Source organism: Macrotis lagotis, chromosome 2 (assembly GCF_037893015.1).
Source record: "Macrotis lagotis isolate mMagLag1 chromosome 2, bilby.v1.9.chrom.fasta, whole genome shotgun sequence".
Classification (NCBI taxonomy): domain Eukaryota; kingdom Metazoa; phylum Chordata; class Mammalia; order Peramelemorphia; family Peramelidae; genus Macrotis; species Macrotis lagotis.
In genome coordinates this window covers 215,817,732-215,835,923 of record NC_133659.1, presented here as the reverse complement: position 1 = coordinate 215,835,923, position 18,192 = coordinate 215,817,732, and the positions used below count along the sequence as shown (strand labels likewise).

At 34.5% G+C, this 18,192-nt stretch overlaps 1 protein-coding gene and 1 pseudogene across 7 annotated transcripts in view; both read left to right on the top strand.

Moving 5' to 3' along the window:
* CEP112 (centrosomal protein 112) overlaps positions 1-18,192 on the top strand; it is a 644,230-nt gene that overhangs the window by 519,128 nt on the left and 106,910 nt on the right. The window lies entirely within an intron of this gene.
* On the top strand, positions 1,792-6,315 carry LOC141514174 (serine/threonine-protein kinase Nek2 pseudogene; annotated as a pseudogene).

Genomic DNA, 18,192 nt, shown 5'->3' with positions numbered 1-18,192 from the left:
AATACTTTTGTTCTATAAGAAACCACTTTAGAAAAGCATAGAAAGAATTGCATGAACTGATGCTGTGTGAAGGGAGCAGAACCAAGAAAACATTTTACCCATTACCAGCAATATTGTGAGTCGATCAACTATGATGGACACTGTTCTCAGCAGTTCAGAGAACTAGGACAGCCTTGGGAGACCTGTTATGGATTCTGCCATCTATACCTAGAGGAAAAAAGCAAAAAACAACAAAATCACAGAATCTTAATGTATACTATGTTCTCTTTTTTAAACATGTTTTTCCTTCCTATCTCATAATTTCTTTCCTTTCCCTTTATCCTAATTCCTCTTACACAAAATGACTAATGTATAAACATGTTAACTTTTACTGAAATGTTTTCCACCAAGGGAAAGTGGAAGATAAAGGAGGGTTCGGGAAAAATGTGTAACTTATAAATATGCAAATGGATGAATGTTGAAAAACTACTAAAACATGTAATTAGAAAATAAACTGTATTTTTGTTTTCAAAGTATATGTGTATATATATATATATATATATATATATATATATGTTCTGAATTCTCCCCTTACTTTTAACTGTCTTCAAATTTATCAATGAAGACCTAATTGTCAAGTTTAAAAATTCTTTCTTAATCCTTTTCCTTCTTTATCACTCTATAGCACTGATCACCTTCTCTTCTTTTCCTCTCTGAGTTTTACTTATATATTTTCTTCCAATCTGCCTTACATGTTTCTTTTGCCAAATCTTTATCCATGTCATGAATGCATAATTGTGTATATGCTTTGGCCTTGTACTAAGCCCTCTTCGTTTCATTCTATATTTTCTCACTTAGTGACCCCATCTCTTTCCATTGGTTCAGTTATTATCTCTTTATAGATGACTCCCAGATCATTATATCCCTTAGTTTGTTTCCCAGGCTATAGTCAGTTCCACTTCCCTAACTGCCTAAATGATATTTTGAATTAGATGTTCTCTCTGTGTTCTCTAAAATCAACATGAATCAATGAGTGAATGGAAGCATATTAAGTGCTTTCTTTGTCTATAAGGGATAGATCACTGGCTTTACAGTCAAGAGGATGGGAGTTCAAATCTGACTTCAGATATTTGCAACTTACTAGCTTTGTGACCTTGAACAAGTCACTAAGCCCTCACTGCTTTGCATCTAGGGCCATCTCCAGTCACTGTGATTCATATCTGGCTCCTGAACCCAAAAGGCTCTAGAGGAGAAGTTGAGCCTGGTGACTTAGCATAGCATCCCCCTCACTCAAATCCAAATCATGTGCTTGACATGACATTACCTCCCTGATGTCATGGTCTTCTTTGAAATTGAAGGACAAACATTGTATTGTTCTTTGTCCAAAGCACTGTGATAAGTATTGAACATATTATATATTTAAATAGAAGAGAAAGGTAGTCCTCTGTTTTTTTTTAGGGTTTTTTTTTTTGTGCAAGGCAAACGGGTTAAGTGGCTTGCCCAAGGCCACACAGCTAGGTAATTTTAAGTGTCTAAGGCCAGATTTGAACTCAGGTACTCCTGACTCCAGGGCCAGTGCTCTATCTACTGCACCACTAGTCCTCTGTTTTCAAGGAGCTCATATGCAGTAAGAGGAAGACAGCATGTCCAAAACACAAATCATCCCCCCCCCCGTTATAATGTAATTTTTATTGTATTTTATCTTTTTTAAAAATTAACAAGTTTTTATTTTTCTCTCCCTTCTACATCCTCATCCCCTTGCTAAAAGAGAGAGAGAGAGAGAGAGAGAGAGAGAGAGAGAGAGAACAAAATCCTTATAACAAATATGGATAGTCAATCAAAATAAATGGTCATAGTAACCATGTCCAAAACTGTTTCTTATGCTGTATTTTGAATCAGGCTATCATTAATTCATTTTTATATCTTTGTGTATGCCTTTGTATATAATTTTGTGCCCTCAATTAGAATTCTAGCTTCTTGAAGATGACTTTTTTCATTTTTTTTTTTTTGTATTTCCAAGGTCTAGCATAGTGCCAAGTATATTCAGGAAGCAATTAATAAGTACTTATTGGTTTGTTAGGGAATAGCTGGTAATCCATTTTAGAAGGATCGTGGAGTTCTTGAAGAGTATATTCAATCTGCAGCCTAGAGTGCAGTACAAAGTCAGTCATTTGAAGACAAAAATAATAGTAAAAGTGAAAAAAGTAACTAGAGCATAGTATACATATATTATACTCTAAAAAATAACCAAAATCTTATGATAAAGTTGAAGATCTAACATACTTCTCAGACATTGTGGTAAAACTGGAACTGCAGAATATTTCAAAGAAAAAATAATTTTTAAAGAAATATATTTTGGAAAAAACTACATTAGAAATCAGAACTCTTAAGGGAGAATTTTAAAAGACAAAGTCAAAAAGAAAAAAGAAAGAAAACATGAAGTATTTCTCTACAGAAGTTGAGACTCTGAAAGAACAGCAAATTTGTAACAAAAATATAGGGGGGAAAGGCCATAAAACTGTACAAGAATACTTAAACCTTGTTGCAAGCCAAAGCAAATAAACTTGAAGATAGAATGCAGAACTAACTTTAAAATGATAAATCTGCCAAAAGATTGTGTTTTATAGACAAATTAGAAAGGTATAAAGGTTTAGTTTCATTCAAAAGCCTTATCTAAAACCCTACAAGTAAATGATACAGAACTTATGAATACAGATAGCAAAATACTGATCCATAGATTGCTATCAGAGAAAACTTCTAGACATGAAAAAACTGAATTACTTATTATCAATATAAAATGGGAAATTTGGCAAAACAGTCAATAGAATATCTTAATCTATGATTTTCTTAAATTTGGGCTTCTCTTAAAAATTGAATGCTTGGCCTGGGCAGAGCCAAGATGGTGGCATGAAGGCAGCATTTCCTGAGAACTCTGACCCCCCAAACCCCCAAAATCTAGCCAAAATTTAGAGGGGTAGAACCCACAGAAAGACTGAGTGATACATTTTCCCAATCCAAGACAACTTGGAAATTCCTTAGGAAAGGTGTGTTTCACCAAGACTAGGGGTTGGGAAAAAAAGCCATGGCTCAGCCCAACCCAGCTCAGCCCAGTCCAGCGCAGCCCAGTGCAGCCCAGAGATCACCACCAACAGCTTGAAGGGGCAGAGAGAACTTTGCTGCACCTAGGTGAGTGTGGAGTGAGAAAGCAGCCTGCACCCCCCAGAGACGGTAAGGAAAGTCTGCAGAGATTTCTCTGCTCTCCCTGGAGTAGGACTCTGCTGTTTGCCTACACTCACATATTACAGTTTGGGCTTCCAAAGCAAGATAGCTGGTTCCCTTCTTATAGCCCCAGGGCAGAGAGCAGTGCTGTGATCATCTACATATCAAAGCACAGGCTAGAGAGCATAAGACCTTGGAAGAATAAAGGTCCCAGTGGGGTGTCCCCCCCCAAAAAAATCCAACTCCAAAGCCTTGGAAGTGCTATAAATTAGTCTTGGGCAGAGGAAATGAGTAAACAACAGAAAAAGAAGTATCTGACCATAGAGAATTACTTTAGTCCCATGTAAGATCAAAACACATGCTCAGATGATGACAAAAATCAAAGCTTCTGTTTCCAAAACCTCCAAGAGAAATAGAAAATGGGTTCAGACTATGGATGAACTCAAAAAGACTTTGTAAAGCAATTAAGGAAGGTGGAGGAAAAATTGGGAGGAGAAATGAGAATGATGCAGAAAAATCATGAAAACCAAATCAAAAGCTTGGTGAAAGATATACAAAAAAATACTGAAGAAAATAATATGTTAAAAACCAGTTTAGGCCTAATGGAAAAAGCAAAACAAAAGGTAAATGAGAAGAATGCCTTAAAAAGCAGACCACGCTTTTCCCGAGATGCCAAGGTTGTTGTTTGGCATCTGTCCAATCAGGAAGGTGGGGCAGCGGCTCCGCGGGCCAATAAGCAGTGAGGCCAGGCCCGCCAAGGTTGAACTGCCGGAGGACTTGCGGCCTGCTCTGCCGCCCCAGCTGGGTGTCCGGCGCTCCTCCACCATGCCTTCCCGAGTGGAGGACTACGAGGTGCTCTTCACCATCGGGTCCGGCTCCTACGGCCGATGCCAAAAGATACAGAGAAAGAGCGTCAGCAAGGTATTAGTTTGGAAAGAACTTGACTATGGCTCAATGACAGAAACTGAGAAACAAATGCTTGTTTCTGAAGTGAATTTGCTCCGTGAACTGAAACATCCAAATATTGTCCAATACTATGATTGTATTATTGATAGATCTAATACAACACTTTATATTGTGATGGAATATTGTGAAGGAGGGGATCTGGCTAGTGTTATAACAAAATGCACCAAAGAAAGACATTACTCAGATGAAGATTTCGTTCTCCGCGTAATGACCCAGCTGACCTTGGCCCTAAAGGAATGTCATAGACGAAGTGACTGTGGCCTGCATCGGGACCTGAAGCCAGCTAATGTTTTCCTAGATAGCAAGCAAAATGTCAAACTTGGAGACTTTGGACTGGCTAGGATATTAAACCATGATACAAGTTTTGCAAAAACATTTGTTGGCACACCTTATTATATGTCTCCAGAACAAATGAATCGCATGTCCTATAATGAAAAGTCCGATATCTGGTCATTAGGCTGTTTGCTGTAGGAATTGTGTGCCTTAATGCCTCCTTTTACAGCTTTTAGCCAGAAAGAATTAGCTGAAAAGATCAGAAAAGGAAAATTCAGGCGAATACCATATCGTTACTCAGATGAGTTGAATAACATTATAACTAAGATGCTAAATTTGAAGGATTACTGTCGACCATCAGTTGAACAAATTCTGGAAAACTCTCTCATAGCAGACTTGGTAGATGAAGAAAAAAGAAAAATCCTGAGAGGAGAAGGCGATGATCTGGAGAACCTGAAAAGCTGCAGAATTCAGGCCTTGAAATAACTGAACTGAGACTAAAGGAGCTACAATTACAGGAGAGAGAAAAACCCATCAAAGCAAGAGAAGAGAGGCTAGAACAGAAGGAATGTGAACTTTGTGTCCGGGAGAGACTGGCAGAAGACAAACTCATCAGAGCTAAAAAATTTATTGAAGAATTACAACATGTTAAAGGAACAGAAGATCTTGGCATTGGCAAATAGCCCAGAACTATTTGATTTTCCCTCATCTCTTACCAAGAAGAAAGTTCACTTCAGTGGGGAAAGTAAAGAGAATGCCCTGAGTGGTGAGAATTCTGAGAATTATGTCACCAGCAAGTCCAAGGACAGAGACTTGAAGAAGAGACTTTATGCTGCTCAGCTGCGTGTGCAAGCCCTGTCAGAACTGGAAAAAAATTACCAGCTGAAGAGCAGACAGATTCTGGGCATGCGCTGACCAACGCTGCGCTGCCAAAGACTGGATAGTATTTATACTGTAGCCAAGTTAGAGATTAATATTCAACTGCTGTGTCTTTGATATACCTGGTTCTGTGAGCCATGTCCTTTTTTTCTCAAATCAAAACACTTGGGGAAATGTTTTTGGTATTCTTCAGGTTTTAAAAAAAAACAACAACACATAAATAAGAATGATAGAGAAATGACACTTGCTTTGATTGAATTTTTAATCCTGTGTACACAGCAAAAATAACAATTTTTTACTTTGATAAGTATATTTTTAAACCTTAAAAAGGAAATTAATAATGTTAAGAGAAAATGAGAAGTTTTATGAGTTTACCAAAAAGTAGCTCTCATCCAGATTATGCTTAACATGCCTGAAATTTATTTGTGGGAGGGCTGTTGTACTGTGATTTCAATTTTCTGAAGAATTAAACTGATGAGGCCTGTGAAATGTAGCAAGTGAGAAAAACTTAACTTGATTCTGCTTTATCAGTGGGTCACTGACTACATTGTACTTCATTCAAAACCTCTCTTCAATTTTAAAAAGTGGGAGTTCTTTGTACAGAGGGCCTACACAGGTTGTATTATATAAATTCTGTATCTTTGAAACTATAGTATTCTGCCATTCCTCTGTTGAGTTTGTATACTGAGTAGCAGCAAAGATAAGAGTCATTTTCTACCCATCCTCCTTTTCATCAACAAATAAAGTGTTCTGGAATTTTCTTATATTATTGAAAAAAAAAGAAAATAAGTCCTTCAAATGCAAAATGGAACTAAAGGAAGCTGATGACTTTGCAAGAAATCAGGAACAAATAAGACTTCAAAAAAAGCCAAAAATTAGAAACTGGAAAAACAACTGACCTTGAAAACAGATCCAGGGGTGGCTAGGTGGCATAGTGGATAAAGCACCAGCCTTGGAGTCAGGAGTACCTGGGTTCAAATCCTGTCTCAGACACTTAATAATTACCTAGCTGTGTGGCCTTGGGCAAGCCACTTAACCCCATTTGCCTTGAAAATCTAAAAAAAAAAAAACAGATCCAGAAGAAATAATTTAAAAACTATTGGGCTATCTGAAAGCCACAACCAAGAGAAAAGCCTGAACATCATTTTTCAAGAAATAATACAGCAAAATTGCCCCTGAGATCCTAGAAGCAGAGGGTAAAATAGAAATTGGGAGAATTCACCAGTCACCCCCTGAAAGGGATCCCAAAAGAAAAACTTCCAGGAATATTATAGCCAAATTCCAAAGCTCCCAAATCAAAGAGAAAATTCTAAAAGCTGCCAGAAACAAACAATTCAGTTTCTGAGGCTCCACAGTCAGGATTACAGAGGATCTGGCAACATCTACTTTAAGGGCTCATAGGGATTGGAAAATGATATTCCAGAAGGTAAAAGATCTTGGTTTACAACCAAGAGTCAACTACCAGCAAAACTGAACATCCTTTTTCAGGGGAAAAGATGAACTTTCAATGAAACAAGGGACTTTCAAAATTTGTTATCAGGATGACCAGAACTGAACAGAAAGTTTGATCTCCAAGTACAGGACTCTGATGAACCAGAGAGGGAGTAGAAGAGAGGGACTAACTATGAGGATCTTGATGATGCCCGAACTGTTTGTATTCCTGCACAGGAAGAAGATATTGATAACTCATATGAACTTTCTCATTTATAAGAGCTGTTAGAAGGAGCATATATAGACAGGACATAGGAAGGAGTAGAATATAATGGCATGATGTGGTAAAGGGATGGAGTCAATGGGCAATGGGGGGAAAGTACTGGGATGAAGGAAGAGGAGATGAAGAAGAAGCTGAGAGATTTCTCATAAGAATCAAGAAAAAACTTTTTCAATGGAGTGGAGAGGAGGCAAGGGGGAATGAGTGAGCCTTCATTCTCATCAGAAATGGCTCAGGGAGAAAATGACATACACACTTAATAGGGTGAGGAACTCGATCTTACTCTGGAGAGGACTGGATAAGGCTGGATTGGGGGGAGGGAAGGGCAGAATCGGTGATAGAAGAGAGGGAAGATCCAGGGAGAGGGTACTCAGATTCAACACACTTTTGGACAGGGTCAGGATGAAGGAGAGAGAATAAATGAGAGTGGGGAGAAACTGAGTGGAGGTACAGCTAGTAATAGCAGCTATGGGAAAAATATTGAAACAACTTCTCAGGTGGACTTATGATAAAGAAAGCAACTCACCCCAGAGACAGAACCATTGAAATCTGAACACAGACTGAAGTACAATTTTTTTCCTCTCTCTGTTCTTGAGTTTTCTCATCTTCTTGGGTGGAGGGGTTTATGGTTATTCTTATATTTACTCCTGTAACATTCAATTTACATCAATGTATGGCATGGAAACAATGTAGAAACTGTTCAGACAGCCTTCTGTGGGGGGGAGGAAGGGGGGGAAGTATAGAATTCAGAGCCTCGCAAAAATAAATGCTTGAAACTATATGTTTTTAGAATTACTGTCCTTACTAGGAAAAAAATATTTGTTGTTTTACTGTAGGAATTTTGAGTACTGGAAAAATTTTTTAATCATTTTAATTAGTTTTTTCTCAGTTAAATTTAAAAAATTTTTTTAAAGTTTTCATTTCCAAATTCTCTCCCTAACTCCCACACCTCCCTATCCCTTTTGAAAAGACAAGTAATTTGATTTTGATTATGCGTGTGAGGTCATGTAAAATATATTTACATGTTAGCTTTGTTGCAAAAGAAAACACAAGTAAAATAAAACAATAAAAATAAAACTTAAACAAGTATGCATTAATCTTCATTCAGATGGATCATTGTCTTGACTGGAGTAGTTAAGTTTCTCGTGGTTGATCATCCTTACAATATCATTGTCACTATATACTATTTTTTCCTACTTCTGTTCACTTTAATTTGCATCAATTCATGCAAGTCTTCCCAGATTTTGTAAAGATTTTTTTTATCATTTATTTTTAAATTTTTGCTTTCTATATTCTCTCCATTCTTCTCTTCCAGCTCACTTGAGAAGGCAGGCAATATGACATAGATTATACATGTAAAATCATGGAAAATATTTTGCTTATTATTTCTTATAGCACAGTCATATACCACAATTTATTTAGCCGGTCACCAATTGATGGACATCCCCTCAATTTCCAGTTCTTTGCCACCACAAAAAGAACTACTTATAAACATTTCTGTACAGATAGGTCTTTTTCTTCTTTGATGTCATTTGGATAGAGTTCCTAATAGTGATAATTCTGGTCAGTGGATATGCACAGTTTTAAGTCCTTATAGCATGATTCCAAATTGTTTTCTAGAATGGTTAGACTAGTTCATAATTCCAACAATACATCAGTGTTCTAGTTTTTCTACATTCTCCCCTGTATTTGTCATTTTCCTTTTCTGTCATGTTAGCCAATCCAATAGGTGTAAGGTGGTATCTTAATTAGCATTTCTCTAACGATTACTAATTAGAACATTTTTTCAGATCCCAACTAGTAACTGATTTTTTCTTTTAAAAACTGCCTGTTCATATAACCTTTGAACAGTTGTCAACTGGGGAATGGTCTTGTTTTTATATATCTACTCAATTCTCTATATATTTCAGAAATGAGGTCTTTATCAGAGAAACTTCCTGCAGATTTTTCCTGGTTCCTATCATCCTTCTGATTTTTCTGCATTGGCTTTGTGCAGAATTCATCTAATCAAAATTATATTATTTCTCACAATTCCTTCTTTCTCTTGTTTAGTCATAAATTCTCCCCATATCTATAGGTTAAATGATATGTACTTTTCTATATCCCCACAATTTACTTATGATATCACCCTTTATGTCTAAATCATTTATCCAATTTGACTTTATCTTACCATACAATATTAGATGTTCCTGCCAAACTGATCACTGGTCTTTTAGCACAGTTTATTGTGAACCTAATCCATTCCATTTATCTGTCTCCCTATATCTTAACAAACAGACTTTCTGTAATTCCTGCTTTGTAATATAATTTAAAATCTAGAAGTATTAGACTGCCTTTAGTAAGAAAAAAAAACTTACTTTGATTCCTTTGACATTTTTGTCCTTTTTGTTCTGCCAAATGAATTTGTTGCTATTTTATCTAGATTTACAAAATAATTGGTACTTGGATTTGATATTATATTGAATAAGTAAATTAACTTAGATAGAGTTGTAATGTTTCTTCTTTTATCTTGGCCTACCTATGAGCAATTAATATATCTTTTTTAATTGAAATTTTATTTTACTTTTCCAGTTACCCACTAAGGTGGTTTTATCAACATTTCCTATCTTCTTTAACATTGATTATTTTTCTTTATTGCCAATCTGATGGAATTTAAGTGGTACCTCATAGTTGTTTTAATATCAGTTATTATTTCACCACTTGTTCAGATCTATCTTTATAATATTTTCCAATTGTGTTCATATAAACCCAAGTTTTCTTGGCAGCTTGAATCCCAAATCTATATTGGCTGCAGTCATTTTAAATGAAATTTGTCTTTCTATCTCTTGCTGTTGGGTTTTTTTGATAATATCTAGAAATGCTGATGATGTTTTTGAATTTATTTTGTATCCTACAAATTTCCTAAAATTGTTCTTTCTTTCAAATAGTTTTTCAGTTGGATTTTCTAGAGTTCTTTAAGTTTATACCTTGATTTTTCTTCAAAGAATGATAGTTTTCTTTCTTTGTTGCCTCTTTTTATTCCTTTGATTTTTTTTCTTCTCACTGCTCTAGGTAGTATTTCTAGTAAAATATTCAATAATAGTGTTGATACTGGACATCCTTGTTTTACTCCTGAACTTATTAAGTGGTCTTCAAGTTTTTACCTTTAACAGAAAACACTTGCTCTTTTCTTAAGAAGACTTTCTTGATTCCCATGCTTTCTTGTGTTTTTAATAGAAATGGGTGTTGTATTTTGGCAAGGCTTTTTCTACATCTATTGTGATAAACTTATTATTTCTCTTGATTTTGTTTGTTGTCATGACCAATCATACTGATAGTTTTCTTAATATTGAACCAACCTTGTATTCCTGCTATAAATCCTACCTGATCATTGTATATGATCTTTATTATAAATTCCTATATTTTCCTTTTTAGTATTTTACATAGATAATCATTGCAGAATGAATTTATAGTTGGGGGGGTTCTGCTTTTACAGAAAAACCATATTTGTGTCATTAAGAGATTCTGATCAGACTGCTTCTGTATGTATTTTTTTCAAATAGTTTCTGTAGTATTGAGATTAAATGTTCCTTAAATGTTTGATATAATTCACTTGTGAATACATCTGATCCTAGGTAGTTTTTCTTAGGGATCTCAATGATGGCTTGTACAATTTCTTTTTCCTAAGGCAAGATTATTTAAGTATTCTTTTTTCCTCTTTTGTTAGCCTGAGTACTTTATATTTTTTTAATATAAATCCATTTATATATATAAATCCAATTTTACTGGAATATATAATTGGGCAAAACAGCCCCTAATAATGTTTTAATTTTATCTTCATTTGTCATGTATTCATCCCTTTTAATTTTTGATAACTAGTAATTTTGCTTTCCTTTTAATAAATTAACCAATATTTTTTTAATAAAACCAACTCTTAGTTTTATTTATTAGTTGAATGGGGTTTTTAGCTGTCATTTTATTAATCTCTTTTATTTTTAGGATTTCCATTTTAGTGTTTAATTAGGGATTTTTAATTTTTTCATTTTCTAGTTTTTTTAAGTTGCATGTTTAATTCACTGTTCTGCTTTTTCTCTAGCTTAGTAAGAGAAATATATGCACTTAGGGATATAAATCTTTCCCTATCTACTGCTTTGGCTGTGCCTCACAAATTTTGGTGTGTTGCCTCAAAGTTGTCATTGTGTTTAATGAAATTATTGGTTGTTCCAATGATTTGTGCTTTTGCTTTCTTATTCTTTAGGATTAGGTAATTAGATCCCAATTAGCTTTTAATCTTTGCTCCCATGACCTTTCATTAAATGTAATTTTTGTTACCTTATGGTCTGAAAAGGGTTCATTTACTATTTCTACTTTTTTTGCATTTGCTTATGCCATAATATATATCAAGGTTTGTAAAGGTGATATGTATAGCTGAGAAAATTTTATCCTCCTTATTCCCCTTCATTTTAATCCAGGGATTCCTATATCTTACTTTTGTAAGATTGTATTCATCTCCTTGATGTCTTAATTATTTTATGGTTAGGTTTATCTAGCTCTGACAGGGGAAAGTTGAGGTCCCATATTAGAATAGTTTTATTGTATCCTCCAACAATTCATTGAACTTTTCCTTTAAGGATTTTGATGCTATTCTATTTTGGCACATTTATATTACTTCTTTGTCTATGGTACCTTTTAGCAAGAAATAGATTCCCTGCTTATCCTTTTTAATTATGTCTATTTTTGCATTTTCAGAAATCTATTATGCATCTCCTTATTTTTAAGCCATTCTGCTAGCTGCTTCCGTTTTATGGATGAGGTCATTCCATTCACATTCATATTTAAAATAATTGCACATTTTCCTCCCATCTTTTCTTCTGTTTATCCTCTCTCTCTCTCTCTCTCTCTCTCTCTCTCTCTCTCTCTCTCTCTCTCGTGCTCTCGCTCTTGCTCTCACTCTTGCTTTCTCACTCTCTCTTTATCCTTTCATTCCTCTAAAATATGTTTTCCTTCTGACTACTGCCATCTTTTATCTGACCTTTTTTCACTTCCCTTCCCATTTTTCCATTGAGTAAGATAGATTTCCCCTTTTGAAACAATTTATATGTGAATGAGGTTCAAGGATTTCCCCACAGTTTTCACTTTCAGTTATCCCATCTGTGCCACTTTTATGTGAAGTAATTTTCCTTCTTCTTCCTCTCCCTTTTGCTTTCTCCCAGGCCATCCCTCTTTCTCACCTATCCATTTTTACTTTGCTTCATTCCAACATAATTGACTCACTCCTGCACTCTCTATGTAAAATTTTTCTAATTTCTCTAATAATGATCAAATTCTTGGAAGATACATGTGTCATCTTCCCATGTAGAAAAAAGTAAACACTTTAACCTTATCAAGTCCTTTATGATTTTTCTTTCATTTTTGTTTTTATACTTTACTTGAGGCTTATATTTGAAAGTAAAAATTTCTATTCAGCTCTGATCTTTTCATCAGGAATTATCAAAAGTCCTATTTTCCATTAAATATTCACTTTTTTCATCAACTACGATGCTTAATTTTATTGGGTAGGTTATTCTTGGTTACAATTGTAACTTTTCCCTCCCAGAATATCATATTCCAATTTGATTGGAAGGTTTTCATGCCATAATACGTAGTCAGATTTTGTGTAAGTGTCATGTTCCACTAAGAAAAAAGATATATTCCTTTCTATTCCCCTTCCATTTTCTACAGTTCTGTTGTGTCTAAGTTTCTAAAATTCTATTTATCTCATTAGCCTCTTTTCATGTTTATTTTATGGTTAGATATATTTAATGCTGAGAGAGGGAAGTTGAGATCTCCCCTCCCCATTTTTTTATTTCCTCCTGTAACTCATTTAACTTTTCCTTTAAAAATTTGATTGCTATATCCTATTTGCTACATATATGTTTAGAATTGATATTACTTCATTGTTTTAGCAATATAATTATATATATACATATATATATATATATATATATATATATAATTAGATCTATCGTTACTTTTGTTTTGTCTGAGATCATGACTTCTATTACTGCTTTTGTATTTCAACCGAAGAATAATGAATTATGCTCCAGGCCCTTATTTTCACTCTGTCTATGACTTTGCTTCAGAGTTTTCTTATAAGTAACATATTATAGAATTGTGTTTTTTTAAAAATCTTCTCTGCTCTTTTATTTTATTAGTGAGTTCATTAACTGTGTATTTCCCTCCATCCTGCTTCCCCCCTCCCCGTTTATCCTTCTTTCATTCTTCTTTTCCTTGTCCCTCCTTAAAATTGTTTTCTTCTGCTCACTACCTCCCTTAATCCATGTTTTTTTTCTGCCTTCCTGCCCTTCTCTTATCCTATTCACTTTGTACTTCCCTCTAGGGTAAGGGATATATCAATATCCCACTAAGTGATTGTTTGAGTCAGTTCTAATGAGAGCGCTGCCTCCCCTCCATTGTAAAAATTCTTCCTTTCTTGCCTCTTTTTTGTGAGATCATTTACCCTCATTCCACCTTGCCCTTTACTGTTCTTCTAGTGCATCCCTCTTTCTTATCCCTTAATTTTATTTATTTATTTTTTGGGTAGCATTCGACCATAGTCAACTAACACCTGTGCCCTTGGTCTAACTTAACTGTTCCACTAACAGTTAAGTTCTTAGGAGTTTTAAGTATAATGTTCCGATATAAGAATGTAAACAATTTAATGATCTTGAGTGCCATATGATTTCTCTTTCATGTTTATTTCATTTTTTTGTGGCTTGTATTTGAAAGCTATTCTTTCTCTTCAATTTTGGTTTTTTCATCATGAATCCTTGAAAGTTCATAACTACTAGTGATAATGGTTTGGAGTAGAGGAGTTGGAATGTCATTCCAGGAAATGACATGTAGAATGACTTAAAAGTAGGAAAGTATAAAACAAGATAACATATAATCAATCATGAAGATCATGAATATGGGTAATGTAGTTTGCTAATATGGTTCTATACAAACATTAAAGAGTTTTAATAGACTTCAAAGATAGGATTAAATAGTAGATACTTTGACAGATCTCTGATCTCATTTATGTAGGCAATCTGTTCAGTAATGCACATTGAAATACAACTCATCCCTCAATCTTGGGCAGTTCTTGTGTATAAATTCCTCTGAATTTTATAAAGGGGTATGTCTAACATGTCAATAACTTTCTTGATACTCTCACTATGCAGTAGGCTCATCCATTAAATATTAAATGTAGGTTGGATACAATACAAAAATGCCCATATTGAGAAACTTTATTATCAAAAAATGGATCTCTGTCCTGAATAAATTAAAATACATGTTTATATTACCTAAAAAATCCTTGATTATATTAAATATTTATCTTTTTCCCCTTGAAGGATTTTACTCAATTTTGTTGAGTAGGTGATTCTTGGTTTTAAACATAGCTACTAGCCCTCTGATTCTTTAATATAGAAATTGCTAAATTTTGTGTTATCCTGACAATGTCTCTACAATATTTTAATTTTTTTTTTGGCTACTTGAAATATTTTCTTCTTGATTTGGGTGCACTGGATTTTGGATACCATTTCTAGTTTTTATTTTGGAATCTCTTTCACAATTTAATTTCCATTTTCCCTCTGGTTCTATGATATCAGATATTTTTGAGGATTTCTTGAAATATGATAACTAGGCTCTTTTTTTTGCTTGTGGCTTACAGATAGTCCAACAATTCTTAAATTATCTCTCTTCTATCTATTTTCTGTCATTTATTTTTCCAATGATATATTTCACTTTTCTTCTATTTTTTTTCATTCTTTTGATTTTATTGTTTCTTGAAATTTCATGGAATCCATTTACCCAATTCTGATTTTGTTTTGTTTTGTTCCGTTTTTGCAAGGCAATGGGGTTAAGTGACTTGCCCAGTCACACAATTAGGTAAATTATTAAGTGTCTAAGTCTGGATTTGAACTCAGATCCTTCTCATCCCAGGGCCAGTGCTCTATCCTCTGCACCACCTAGCTGCCCCTACCCAATTCTAATTTTTAAGAAATAATTTTCTCTGGTGAGATTTTGAATCTATTTTTTCCCATTTGGCCAATTATTCTTTTTTTAAAAAAATTGTTTTAAGTGAATTTTTGTCTCCCCTTGCCTGTTTCTCCAATTTTACTTTATAAGGAGTTTTCTTCAAGAGATTTTTTATGCTTCTTTTGTCATTTGGCCTATTCTATTTTTTAGGGAATTATTTTCTTCAGTATTTTTAAATGCCTCTTTCACTAAGCTATTGACTTTTTTCATGTTTTTCTCTCATCACTATCATTTCCAATTTTTTTTCTCTATTGCTTTTTTGATTTTTAAAATCCTTTTTGAGCTCATTCAAGTCCTTAGACAAGTTCATCTTTCTCTTTGTATAGTTGCTTTGATTTCATTATCTTCTTTGTGTTTTGATCTTCTCTTTCACAATAGAAACTTTTTATAGTCAGGTACTTTTTTTCTTGCTTGATCATTTTTCTTCTTATTTTTTGACTGTTCACTTTATTTTAAGTTTGGCTCCTGGTCCCAGGGTGACAGAGGGACTGTTCCAAGTTTCATGTCTTTTGTAGGACTGATTTCAGAGCTATCTCTGGGATCTGCAAATTTTCAGTACTTCTAAGATTGTATGCTATAAGATAGGTGTAGTTACTGATTTCCTTGCCTATGTCTTGTTCTGTAAGTAACTACCAGCACTCTTTTTTTTTGGATCAAGGTTCAAGCTCCTGCTAATGTTGCTTCTCACCCTTGGATTTCAACCAAGAATTGCATGAGGGCAATACAACAGAATCCTTCTCCCAGCAAAGGGTCCCAGTTGTCCAACTCCATTACCATTCTGTAGTCTGAGAGCTGTGGAAACTATTTCTACCACGAATTCATTTGCCCCCAAGGACTGCTGCTGATTTGCCAGAGAGATCTAAATTGACATACCTGTGCTGGATTGTGCAACACTCTCATCCCAATAAGACAGACCCTTCCCTATCATTCGCCTGGTTGTCTTGGTTAGAAAATTGCTTCCCCCTATCATTTTGTTGATTCTGTCACTCTAGAATTCATTTTGTTTGAGGCATTATTTTATTTGGAAATGAATTTGGGAGAGTTCAGGTGAATTCCTGCCTTCACTCCTCCATCTTGGCTCCACCCTTGTAACCTTTTTCTGACCAGTTGACAGGTTCCCTTACTGTCTCTGACTTGAGAGTTCCCAAAGTTGCTGATGCTTCTGTTGCCATCACTTTGTCCTACTACTGGTATTTCATCCATATAGGTTCCATGTGAGTCTTCACCCCAGTATCACAGATCTCTCTGTTTCTAAGATCCAAAGTTGTCTTGGGCTCCAAGAAAGTTTCCCCCCTGAGCTTTTGCTGGCTCTGCCATTCCAGAATTATTTGGGGCACTCTTTTAAAGTTCTTTTGAGAGGAAATGTGGAAGAGGCTAAGTGCTTCTCTGTTCCACCATCTTAGCTCCACCCCTGGAAGCAACATGGATATAGGTTTTGTTGGGATTGTTTTTAAGGAAAAATATTTTTCTTTGAAGAAAACAATGGTATTGTTTTGACATTGACCACAGTATTTTTGTCTTTTATATTAAATCAGTAGCCTAATAAGTATTGTAGCAATAACTTACATCAAAGCATAATTTCTTGGCTATATGGTATGTTGCAACAAGAACTAAAATCATTCCCACTAGAAAGGAATTCTGCCTTATGTGAACAGCAAACATATGTAATAAGTTAAAAACTCCTAAAATGTTTTAAAAACACTAAAATCAGGAGAGAGAGAGAGAGAGAGAGAGAGAGAAATAAGAGCTGAGGTGGTTTTTAAAATTGTTTGGGAATGTGAAGTTAAAAACTACAACAATTCCTAAGGGTAAACCAAAAGAAAAAATATATTATTGTGTGTGAACCTATTAGTGGTCTCTGTAATGACGGTTGTTCTGATCTTTCTTTAGGCTTTTGGAATGAACCATTCTTTATAACCAGAGAATCATGAATAAAAACATATTTTGTATTTAGGATTGTGGTATTGTTTTTATTCTGTAAAACTTTGAATGAAAGTAGTTGCTTTAAGATAAATATTGAGTGGAATTTTTATATTTTTACTTTTTATAATATATTCTCACCTCTCCCCTGCCCTCCCCTCCTCTCCTTTTCCTCTTTTATCCTCTCTTCTCTTTTCCCCTCCTCTCCTTTCCTGTCCTCTCCTCCTCTCCTACCCACCCCCTCCATCCCCCAACCCCAAGAAATTGCAGTAGCCTCTATAAATAAGCAATGAGCTCATATAGTTAAAAGATCACTCCTTGCCCCTGGTATTATGTAATCTTCGGGCTGTCCCAAATTTCTATCTACACAGTCAGATGACAAGACTTGGCCTTTTTACTTTGTCCCAGTAGTTTAAGGTCATGATTCAACGTTTATAGATCTGTCATGAAAATGTGAAGAGATTTTAATGCTATAATTTTCAGGCAGTTTAACCTCAACTTTTAATTAATCTTTTCTTTTAAAACCTTAGACAGGAAAACATTCAAAATTTGAAACTAAATTATATATCTCAGAAAAGCTGCCCATTGAAATATTGTTGATTGTTTATTATGCTGAAATAGGGCAATCCTTACTTGAATCTTTTTAGAAAGTATTTTTAAAGATAATTGCTTGTTTTTAGAGTGGCCACTATTTTCTTCCTATAATTATTCATTCTGTCCATAAATTATAGAGATTGACTGAATTAACTTTTATTTGACACAAAATATCAAAGCTAGTGGTAGATTTTAATTATTACAAATTTCAAGATGAAGCAAACTCAAATTATTAGCATTAAGAAAATCTATCTCAATTCAAAGGCTTGGTCCCCTACATTATTCATTTTGTAGCCCAAATATAGTGAGAAGAAACTTTTTACTTGTGCCTGTATTTTTATTGATACTCCATCTTCCTTGTTCTGAATGAAGTTCTAGTTTGTTTATCCAATTAGAATTTAGAATGTAATGACTTCACTTTAACAGCATCTTTTCTACATTTTACTTTTACATCACTGTAAATTTTTAATGCTGAATTAGGTAAAGCTTAACTCATATAGTCCACTCTCATTTTTTTAACAAGGTTTGAATTTTACAATTTCCTCCCCCTTCACTCCCCCTCCCCCACAGAAGGCAATCTGATGATATTTACATTTTTTCTATACTATGCA